The sequence below is a fragment of the Aethalodelphis obliquidens genome, unplaced genomic scaffold (genome assembly GCF_003676395.1).
Source record: "Aethalodelphis obliquidens isolate GAN/ISIS:26980383/991018 unplaced genomic scaffold, ASM367639v1 scaffold31, whole genome shotgun sequence".
Classification (NCBI taxonomy): Eukaryota; Metazoa; Chordata; class Mammalia; order Artiodactyla; family Delphinidae; genus Aethalodelphis; species Aethalodelphis obliquidens.
Window position 1 is genome coordinate 12820995 of NW_020837975.1, and position 10021 is coordinate 12831015.

The 10021-nt window shown below is 43.6% G+C and overlaps 1 long non-coding RNA gene across 1 annotated transcript; it reads right to left on the bottom strand.

Annotated features, from left to right (window-relative positions):
- Positions 1–1799: 1799 nt before the first annotated feature.
- LOC113631087 (uncharacterized) lies at positions 1800–9740 on the bottom strand. The gene is made up of 2 exons (XR_003437179.1): positions 8933–9740; positions 1800–2194 (listed from the first exon to the last, which is right to left on the bottom strand). It is a non-coding gene; the product is annotated as an uncharacterized LOC113631087 (long non-coding RNA).
- Between the last annotated feature and the right edge of the window lie 281 nt (positions 9741–10021).

The window sequence follows — 10021 nt, forward strand, 5'->3', positions numbered from 1 at the left end:
TCCCAATCCATCCCTCCCCCAACCCCCTCTCCCTTGGCAACCACAAGTCTGTTCTCTGTCTGTGAGTCTGTTTCTGTTTGGTTGATAAGTTCATTTGTGTCATATTTTAGATTCCACATATAAGTGATATATGGTATTTGTCTTTCTGACTTACTTCACTTAGTATGATAATCTCTAGTTCCATCCATGTTGCTGCAAATGGCATTATTTCATTCTTTTTTATGGCTGAGTAATATTCTATTGTATATATGTACCACACCTTCTTTATCCATTCATCTGTCAATGGACATTTAGGTTGTTTCCATGTCCTGGCTATTGTAAATAGTGCTACTATGAACATAGGGGTGCATGTATCTTTTTGAATTATAGTTTTGTCCGGATATATGCCCAGGAGTGGGATTGCTGGATCATGTAGCAACTCTAGTTTTCTGAGGACCCTCCATACTGTTTTCCATAATGGCTGCACCAACTTACATTCCCACCAACAGTGTAGGAGGGTTCCCTTTTCTCCAGCCAAGCATATTAAGTTGGCTTCTTTCACTTAGTATGAGGCATTTGAGATGTGTGTTGAGTATATCAGTACTTTGTTTCTTTTTACTTCAAAGCAGGACCCCATTGTATGGATGTATCACAATTGTTTATACATATCCCTCCCAGGTCAGGGACAATCAGATTTGGTTTCCAGTTTGGGGTTATTCCAAATAAGTTAGAAAGAGAAAAATAAATATCATATATTAACGCATATATGTGGAATCTAGAAAAATGGTACAGATGAACTGGTTTGCAAGGCAGAAGTAGAGACACAGATGTAGAGAACAAACGTATAGACACCAAAGGGGGAAAGCAGGGGGGTGGGGGGGGGGATGGATTTGGAGACTGGGATTGACACTAACATGTATAAAATAGATAACTAATAAGAACCTGCTGTGTAATAAATAAATAAATAAATAATTTTTTTTAACTACTACAAATATTTATACACAGGTTTTTGTGTGAACATAGGTTTACATTTCACTTGGGTAAATGCCTACATTTGTATGGTAAGATTATGTTTAATTTTAAAGAAACTGACTAATTGTTTTTCAAAGTGGCTGCACCGTTTTGCATTTGCATTGATGTTCCTGTTGCTCCCTATCCTTCGTAGCATTTTATTGTTGCCAGGTATTTTTTCTCCCATTCTAATAGTGTGCAGTAGTATTCATTGTGATTTTATTTTGCATTTCTCCAATAACTAACGATACTGAGTATATTTTATTGTGTCTATTTGCCATCAACATATCTTCTTTGAGATGGGTCTCTTCAGATTTTTTTCATTTTTATTTGTTTGTTTTCTTCTTAATGAGTTTGAGGGCTCTTTAGTCTAATATGTCTTTTTTAAATAAATTTATTTATTTTATTTATTTATTTATTTTTGGCTGCATTGGGTCTCCGTTGCTGCGTGCAGGCTTTCTCTAGTTGCGGCGCATGGGCTTCTCATTGCGGTGGCTTCTCTTGTAGAGCACAGGCTCTAGGCGCATGGGCTTCAGCAGTTATGGCACACAGCCTCAGTAGTTGTGGCTCACGGACTCTAGAGCGCAGGCTCAGTAGTTGTGGCACACAGGCTTAGTTGCTCTGCGGCATGTGGGATCTTATCGGACCAGAGACCGAACCCGTGTCCCCTGAATTGGCAGGTGAATTCTTAACCCCTGCACCACCAGGGGAGTCCCCACAAACATCGTATATCAGCCTTATTGAGATATAATTCACATAATATAAAATTGACCCATTTAAAGTATACACTTCAGTGTATCACAGTCCAGTTTTAGAACATTTCGCCACCACAGTCCAGTTTTAGAACATTTCGTCACCCCAAAATGAAGCCCCATGCCCGTTAGCAGTCACATCCTGCATTTGTTTCCTATTACTGCAAATGTGGTGGCTTAAGACAATAGAAATGTATTCTCTCACAGTTCTGGAGGCCAGAAGTCTGAAGTCAGTATCACTGATCCAGGATCAAGGTATTGGCAAGGCTGTGATCCCTTCAGAGACTCTAGGGAAGAATCTAGCCCTTGCTTCCTCCAGCTTCCAGTGGGTGCCAACGTTCTTTGGCTTGTGACTGTATCACTCCAGTCTTCAAAGCCAGCATCTTCAAATCTCTCTGTTCCATCTCCGCATCACCTTCTCTTCTGTGTGTGTTCAGACCTCCCTCTGTCTCCTGTTATAAGGATACATGTGAATGCACTTAGTGCCAGCCACATAATCCAGGATAATCTCCCCACCTCAAAATCCCTAACTTACCACATCTGCAAAGCCCCTTGGTTTGCCATATGAGGTAACATTCACAGGTTCTGGGGATTAGGATGTGGATGTCCTTGGGGAGGCCACTTTGCAGCTTATCACTCTCCCTTTTCCTGCCTCTCCCCACACTGCAGCCCCAGGTGACCACTACTTTCTATCTTTATAGATTTGCCTCTTCTGGACAATTCAAGAAAACGAAATCATACAGTATTGGTGCTTTGTGATCGGCTCCTTTAGGGTAGTGTTTTTGAGATTTGGCCATGTTGTAGCAGTACTTTCTGCAACGTTATATCAGTACTTCACTCCTTTAAATAGCTGAATAATATTCCATTGTATGGATATACATTTTGTTTATCCACTCATCAGTCAATAGACATTTTATTTGTTGAAATTAACAATATGATCCTAAAATTTATACAGAGATGCAAAGGTTATGGAATAGCCAAAACAATCTTGAAAAAGAAAAACAGGTTGAAATACTTACATTATCTGATGTAAATATTTGCTACAGTAATCAAGACAGCGTGGTATTCGTGTAAGGACAAATAGATCAATAGAATAAAATAGAGGATCCAGAAATAGGCCCACATATACAGTAAATCAATGTTTGCTAAAGGTAATTAAATAAGAAAAAAAGTCTTTTTAAAAAATTGATGCTTAAACAACTGGATCAAGGACAAAAGTGAACCTCAAGTCTTGCCTCATATATGAAAATTAGTTTAAAATGGACCATAAACCTAAATGTAAAGACTAAAACGATAAAGCTTCTAGAATGTCATTGTAGAGGAAAATAAGAGGCTGTTCCTCTTTTAAAAAATTTAAAAAAAGAAAAAAGCCTCACATTAGAGAGTATCTTCATGATTTTGGGCTAGTCAAATGTTTTCTAGTAGGACACAAAAAACACTAAGCACAAAATTTCAAATTTTGATTAGCTAGACTTAATGAGAAATTAAAATTTTGCCCATCAAACACCTATTTAAGGAAACAAAAAGGCAAGCTATGGACTGGGAGAAAGAACTTGAATCCAGCATATATAAATAACTTTGCTGTATACCTGAAACTAACACAACATTGTAAATCAACTATACTTCAAAAAAAATATGCTTTTGAAGCAAAAAGCTGGGCCCTCCCTGGGGGTCCAGAGGTTAAGACTCCATGCTTCCAATGCAGGGAGTGCAGGTTCAATCCCTGGTCGGGGAGCCAAGATCTCACATGCCACGTGGCGTGACCAAAAAATTTAAAAAAAGAAAAAACCCTCACTTGCTCCCTGTGGCCCAACTCCTCCCCATCTCCACAGCTCACACCTTCTACCCCGTCACACTCCTTCACTGTTGCTGGGGGAGCCTGAGGATGCCCAAAATGAAACCGTGGTGAAGTAAGAGGCTGTTCCTCTTTTCTTTCACTTTGTGTTCTGCCTGTGAGTGGTCAGGGGGCCCTTGGTGGCCTGAGCTGGGTCCTGAGTTCCAGGCATGGGGGAGGTCAATGATGTGTTTCCACCCTGGGAGGTTTGGGGGGGGGCAAGGTTTTAATTCAAGGAACTGTAAAGATGGTTCCTAGGAAATGATTGAATAAATAAATAAATGGGGGAGAACAGACAAATCTCCCATGCAGAAGAATTCCAAATAATTTATGTAGATACTCTGCCCTCAAGGAGGGAAAGCAAAACTCCCCACCCCCTAAGTGTGGGCCATCCGTAGTGTCCAAAGAGGACAGCATGGAGAAGGGGGGAAGAGTAACTTTATGGTAGACGAGACTGACGGTCACCACCTCAGCCTGGTGATCAAGGTTAAGATCAAGAGTGATAATCACATTGATAGCATGAACCCTTGATCAGATGTGATGAGAACAGCATTTTACCCCTGCAGTCTTCCTCCCCCAAACCCCTAACCCCATGAGAAAAAACATCAAACAACTCTCAAATGAAAGACTTTATGAAATACCTGGCCAGTACTCCTCAAAACTGTCAAAACCATCAAAAATAAGGAAATTTTAAGAAATGGTCCCAGCCAAGAAGAATCTAAGGAGACTTGCGGACTCAATGTGATGAGGTGTCCTGGGTGGGACCCTGGAGCAGAAAAAGGACATTAGGTAAAAGCTAAGGAAATAATGAATGAAGTACGAACTTTAGTCAATAATAATATATCATTATTGGTTCAGTAATTATGACAAATGTACCATATTAATGTAAGATATTAGCAATAAGGGAAACTGGGTGTGGGATATATGGGAACTCTGTGTAATATCCTCATTTTTCTGAACCCTAAAACTACTCTAAAACAAAAAATTTCACTTAAAAAGGGAGAGAGACTATTTGCACAAAATATTTATAAGTACTTGATAACTAACAAAGAAAACGTTTTTAAAACACTTAGTTTGATTAGGCTTAAAGAACACCGAGTAGGGTCATTTTAAGTGACTAGTTTACCTGAGGTGGGTTTGCTGCACTGCACACCGGTCAGGCATACATTCCAGTGGGTGTTGAATTCACTGTTTTTCCCAATTGGTTATAACACAGCTCTCCCTGGGTGTGTTTGGTATTCCCAGTGTCCTGTTCAGGTAACGTAATTATCTCAGCTCCCTAAAATGAGCAGAAGTCTCCCTGCCCTGGTCCTGCTGCGGAGCTGGGCCTCCAGGAGCCCCAGGGAGAAGGGTGACAACAGGAGAGAGGAGTTGGGAAGCTGGAGTTTCTGAGGAAAGTAACGAAGAGACCTGGAGGCCAAGTGGTCACTAGGCAGCCCAGAGAAGAGGGGACAAATTGGGGAGGGGTCTACAGCTACTTGTCCCTGACTGTGTGTCTTGCTTACTGAGCTCACGAGAGAGCTCAGCTCCCCTACATTAACTGGACTTCACTGCTCAGTTAGAGGCCTGGGTCTGCGTTAAGACCCCATTATCTGTGCCCACCCTGTCTCTAGCCCCCGGGGTGTCCAGTCCCCTTATGGTACCACTCCATGCTGGTCGTGCCTCAGGCTGCTGGAGCTTGTCCCCTTCTCCAGCCCCTGGAATGCCTCTGAGGGCTACTCCCCAACTAGCCTCACTTGTGTTGGGCCACAAGGGGGCCCTCTTGCAAGAAGCTGGTGCAGAGGACTCCAGCCTGCAGCCACCATCTGACCCTGCCCTGAGCACGTAGAGTCTGGCTACACTCTGGCCCTGATTCTGTGCTGTGTTCTGTCACCACCCTGTTGTGGACATTCTTCCATCCTCTCTAGACAGCCTGCGAGTCCCCCGAGGGCCAAGGGGGCTTAACTTAACCGCGTGAGCCCTGCTTTGCTCAACTCTGCATCGCTGTTCACGCATGTGCCTTGATCGCGTGCAGAGGGGACCCCAGAGCGGGTCTCCAGCCTTTTTTCTTTTGGAGGCTGAGCTGAAGAGCAGGCCAGTGACTTGCCCACGTTTCACAGACTTCACAGACAGATATCAAAGCCGAGCTGGTCATTTGGACCCTGTCCTCCAACACCCGGCCCCCCAGCGCTTTGCCCACTGCCGAGCAGCCCCCATGCACCCTGGCTTCCGGCAGTGTATCCCCCTCATCCATCCAAATGGGCCGCATTTGCACTTGCTTTGTGCGAGGGCAAGAAGGCTTTGGAGGAGACTTGGGGGGAATAGGGCAAAAGGACTGAAGCACCAAAATAATATAAACCCTTTCTCCGAGAATGGAAAGTACAAAATCAGAAGTGTGATTCTCTAAGAGGAAAATCTGCTTTAGTTAAATGGAAATGCGAAAGCAAACTACCCAGGTGTGAAAGTACAGTGTGCTATAAAAAGTTTTCATCTGTATTAGTAAGACACTAAATTTATAACAAGGAACTGAAAGCTTTGTTAGCCGGCCAGTTATGTTGAAACAGAAATACAGAAAGCAGTGCTGTCTGACACAATTTCCTGCAATAATGGAGGTGTTCTGTACCTGCCCATCCAGCACAGTAGCCGCTCGCCACGTGTGGTTGTTCAGCTCTGACATGAGGCAAGTGCAACTGAGGAGCTGATTTCTTATTTTTCGTTGAATTTTAATTAACTTAAATGCAAACAGGCACATGAGGTTAATGGCTAGAGTACTAGCACAGCTCTAAATGACGGAGGTGGACTTTAACAAGACCCTGCCACCATCCTAAGGGGCAGATTTCTTTGTTGTGTCCTGTTTGTGTCAAAACTGTAAAGCTAATAGAAGATAATGTGTGAGAATATCTTCATACATTGTCTAAAAGACAATATTCAGAATATGATTGTGCTTCAGATTGGGAAGGACATCTTAAATAATATCCCAAAGCATAAGTCATAAGGGGGAAATGGATGGATTTAATTACATTGTCCAGTGCTGGCTTCTCAAATATCCCCAGCACAACGTGTTAATAAGAGAAAGCTGAGCTTATTGGAGGTCAAGGAGAACTCAGCCTCAACACAGCTCTGAGAGCGACTTAGATAAGGCAAGGTCCGAATGTACTGGGAAGTTCGGTTCAAGGCAAGTCTTTCAAAGACGGGGCTGGATTAAGATTGAGGAAGGATCCCAATATAATAGCCCCAATTGGTAGAAACAGCAACCCCTACCCCAAAAGACCTGCACTTGGTTCCTAAAGTACTCGTTTCTGATTTTATGAAGTTCTGAAAACTCTCAATTTACAGGATGCTAAAGTGGAACTATTTTTACTTTCGTGACTGCCGTGGAAGGTGAATTTTCCAAATGTCACTGCACAATGAGTGATCATGTCAGTATCCCAGGAATAGAATAAAGTAGATGGATGGGAAATAGGATTCATTTTTTAGAACACACTGAAGTTTCCAAGAAAAGTACCATAAATTTTGGAATTTGTTCTCTGGGTCTGTATCTTTTTATGGCTTGAGGGTGATATATAGCATATAATAATATCCAAAATATTATTTTTGGTGAATAGGAACTTGCTGTTATAACATAACTCTATAATAGATAAAAGAATGTATTTGCCATAACACAACAAAGAGTGGGTGTTTGTTTTCCACTCAATTTGTCTTTCACTGACAGCAAGGAAGAAAATCTTTAAAATTTGAACTATTTTCATCTCAGTTTTCGCTGAGCTTGTTTGGGCAGATGCTGTGGAATGAAATTCCATTCCCACCTCCTTCTCGTGGGCCTCTTTATTATGAAAGGTCTGCTCAATCATTTCTCAGGTTTTTGGCAGCTAGGGCTCCAGAGATAATTTAGGCTTTACCAGTCAAAGGCATTTGTATGAAACAAATTTGGAACTGAGTTAAGTAGGGAAAAAGGCATCCACTTTGGTGGTATAGAGTGTGGCCGACATGGGGTGGGTCTGGAGAAACTATGCCAGTAGCTTCCTGATTTGCAAAGTTTGCTGATTCTTCAGAGTCCTGACTGTGGGAAGAGCAGTGGCCCCTTAATCTCCCCACCCTGTAGTGTGGCTTTGACAGTCATTCCCAGAAGCTCAGAGTAGGATCTGATTCCGTAAACCATTTAATATTCTATTTTAAAAGGATCCCTTAAAAAAAAAAAAAAAAAAAAAAAGGATCCCTTTCTACTTAACATAGGTACATTGGATTTTGTTGTCTGCAGCTGAACCTTGACTAATGCAAGTCCCAAGGAAATAGATGCCCCATTCCAGAGTGAGCTGGGAGACCAGTGTAACACACGCAAAAAGGTATCTAAACCTTACCCATATCAAGGATATAAAGTTGTGGGGATTTTGAAGATTAGGAGGGATTTTTGGAGACAGTTTTGGTGTCCTGTGACCCTGGGTGCAGAAGGGAGTGGACACCTGCCCCTTACCACAAGCTTAGGGAGAGGAGCTTCAGGGTCACAACTTGGAGAGCTTGTTAAGCGTCCCCTGGAGTTTGGGAGACACAGCAGACTGGAGTCTGACTCAAACCTGAGAACTACAATGGGCAGAGACTGCCAATGACTAGCTGTCCCCACGGTAGAGTGAAGAAAAGATGGCTGTATGGGGATCCACCAGGGCTCCACGAGTTTGCTGGGGTGAATGAAATGGGTACGTCCCGTGGACCAGATGTGGGCTGCACATATGTGAAACCACCAGCATAGGTTTCATAGATCTGGTCCAAAAAGGCTGCCTGAAGTTGGAGAGACCTCAGTGGAGGAAGGAAGCTAGAGGTTGACAGATGTAGGGGAGGAAAAATCATTTTCCCTCTACCCTCCGAGTTCTCAGCTGAGATCCCTGTAATAAAAGAAGATTAATAAGAGAAAAGCAAACAAGCTTTTAAACGTGTATACCTCATGTATATGTGGGAAATACCCAGGGTAAAATGAGGAGCTCCCCAAGGAAGTTTAGAACTCTGGCTTAAATACCATATTCAGATACAGACAGAAGAAAAGCACGGGGAGTCTACCTGAACAGGTCCGCTGGCACTAATCCCTTTCTCCTCTCAACCCTCAATACCACTGATCACCCTACACCTGGGTACATCATCACCATCCACTATAACTTTTACTGGGCACCGACTGTGCTGTAAATCCTGAGCCAGTAGTTTCCATCAGTCTGCTTTTAAACTCTCAGGACACCCTCTGAAGTAGGTACCATTTACAAATGAATATTTCTGAGTAGGTACTCTTTACAAATGACGAAAATGAAGTTCAAAGAGGAGAGAGGACTTCCTAAGGTCACATAGGTAGAAAATGGCAGAGATAGGATTTGAACCCAGCTCTGTCTGCCCTCACCTTCTTTCCACATCCCCTCTCTGTGGCTTGCTAGAGTGACTTCCACCGTAGTTTTGCCTTCATGTTGCTGCTTGACCCTTTTGTCGTCATTTGCCTTTTCCTCTATTAAGGCTCCTATGCCTTAGCGCCTGATTCCTTTAGGGGGAGACTGCCTTACACTTCTTGACATCTCCCAGGATATCAGCACAGCGATGAGAGATTGTTTGTTTGACTTCACATAATTTTCTCAACCTCAAGATGCTCTAGAAGAACCTCTACCTTCTATTTCATCATCCAATCCCTGATGGGACGGAGTCAACCAGCACAGTCCGCATTCATGACCTTCCTTTCTTGCTTTCCTGTCTCTAACATGTACATACCCTGATCTCATTCCAGTCCCTCCTTAAGAAATGAGAGAAAACCCCTCTTAGTAGGTACCTCCCCTTGGCCATCTACATCCCTCTCCCTGCCTCTCCTTACCTGAGACCTAGAGCAGCAGCGGTAGCCCCGGCCACCCCCAGAGCCCTTCCCCTCACTCCATCCTGCTCCCTGGACCCACTGTGTGCCAGTCGCTTCAGTGCCTTTTCCATTTACTGGAGGATGTTGCCCCACTTGGGTGTTTTCCATCTTCCCCGAGAGGCTTGGTTGTCAGTTTGCAGTTGAGAAACCCTGAGGAAAATGTGATGAGAGGGGGCAGCTCAGGAAAATGCAGAAGAAGAAGGAGAAAAGAGAGATCACTGCCCTTGTGACATCTTCCTTCCTGCTTTCATTTTGTCGCAGCCCAATTGGGCAACACTCAGTAGCTCCCCATTCTCCACCGGAGCAAGTCTAGACCCACCCATCTGATGTCCCACCCCTGCTCCACTCACTTCCTCAGGCCACCAAGACATTCTCATCATTGACCACTGACCGCTACATTCCACAACCCCTCCCACCATTATCCCTGCCTGCCTGACACTGTGCATCCAGATTTGACTTGCCTTTTGAGGCCCGAGTCAAGCCTTCCTGATGACCCGCCATCTTTCATGTTATGCCACACCACAGTTCTCAAGGATGGGCGTGTGGCTGAATCACTCGGGGAGCTTAGCAAACATACACGTGCCTGGGCTC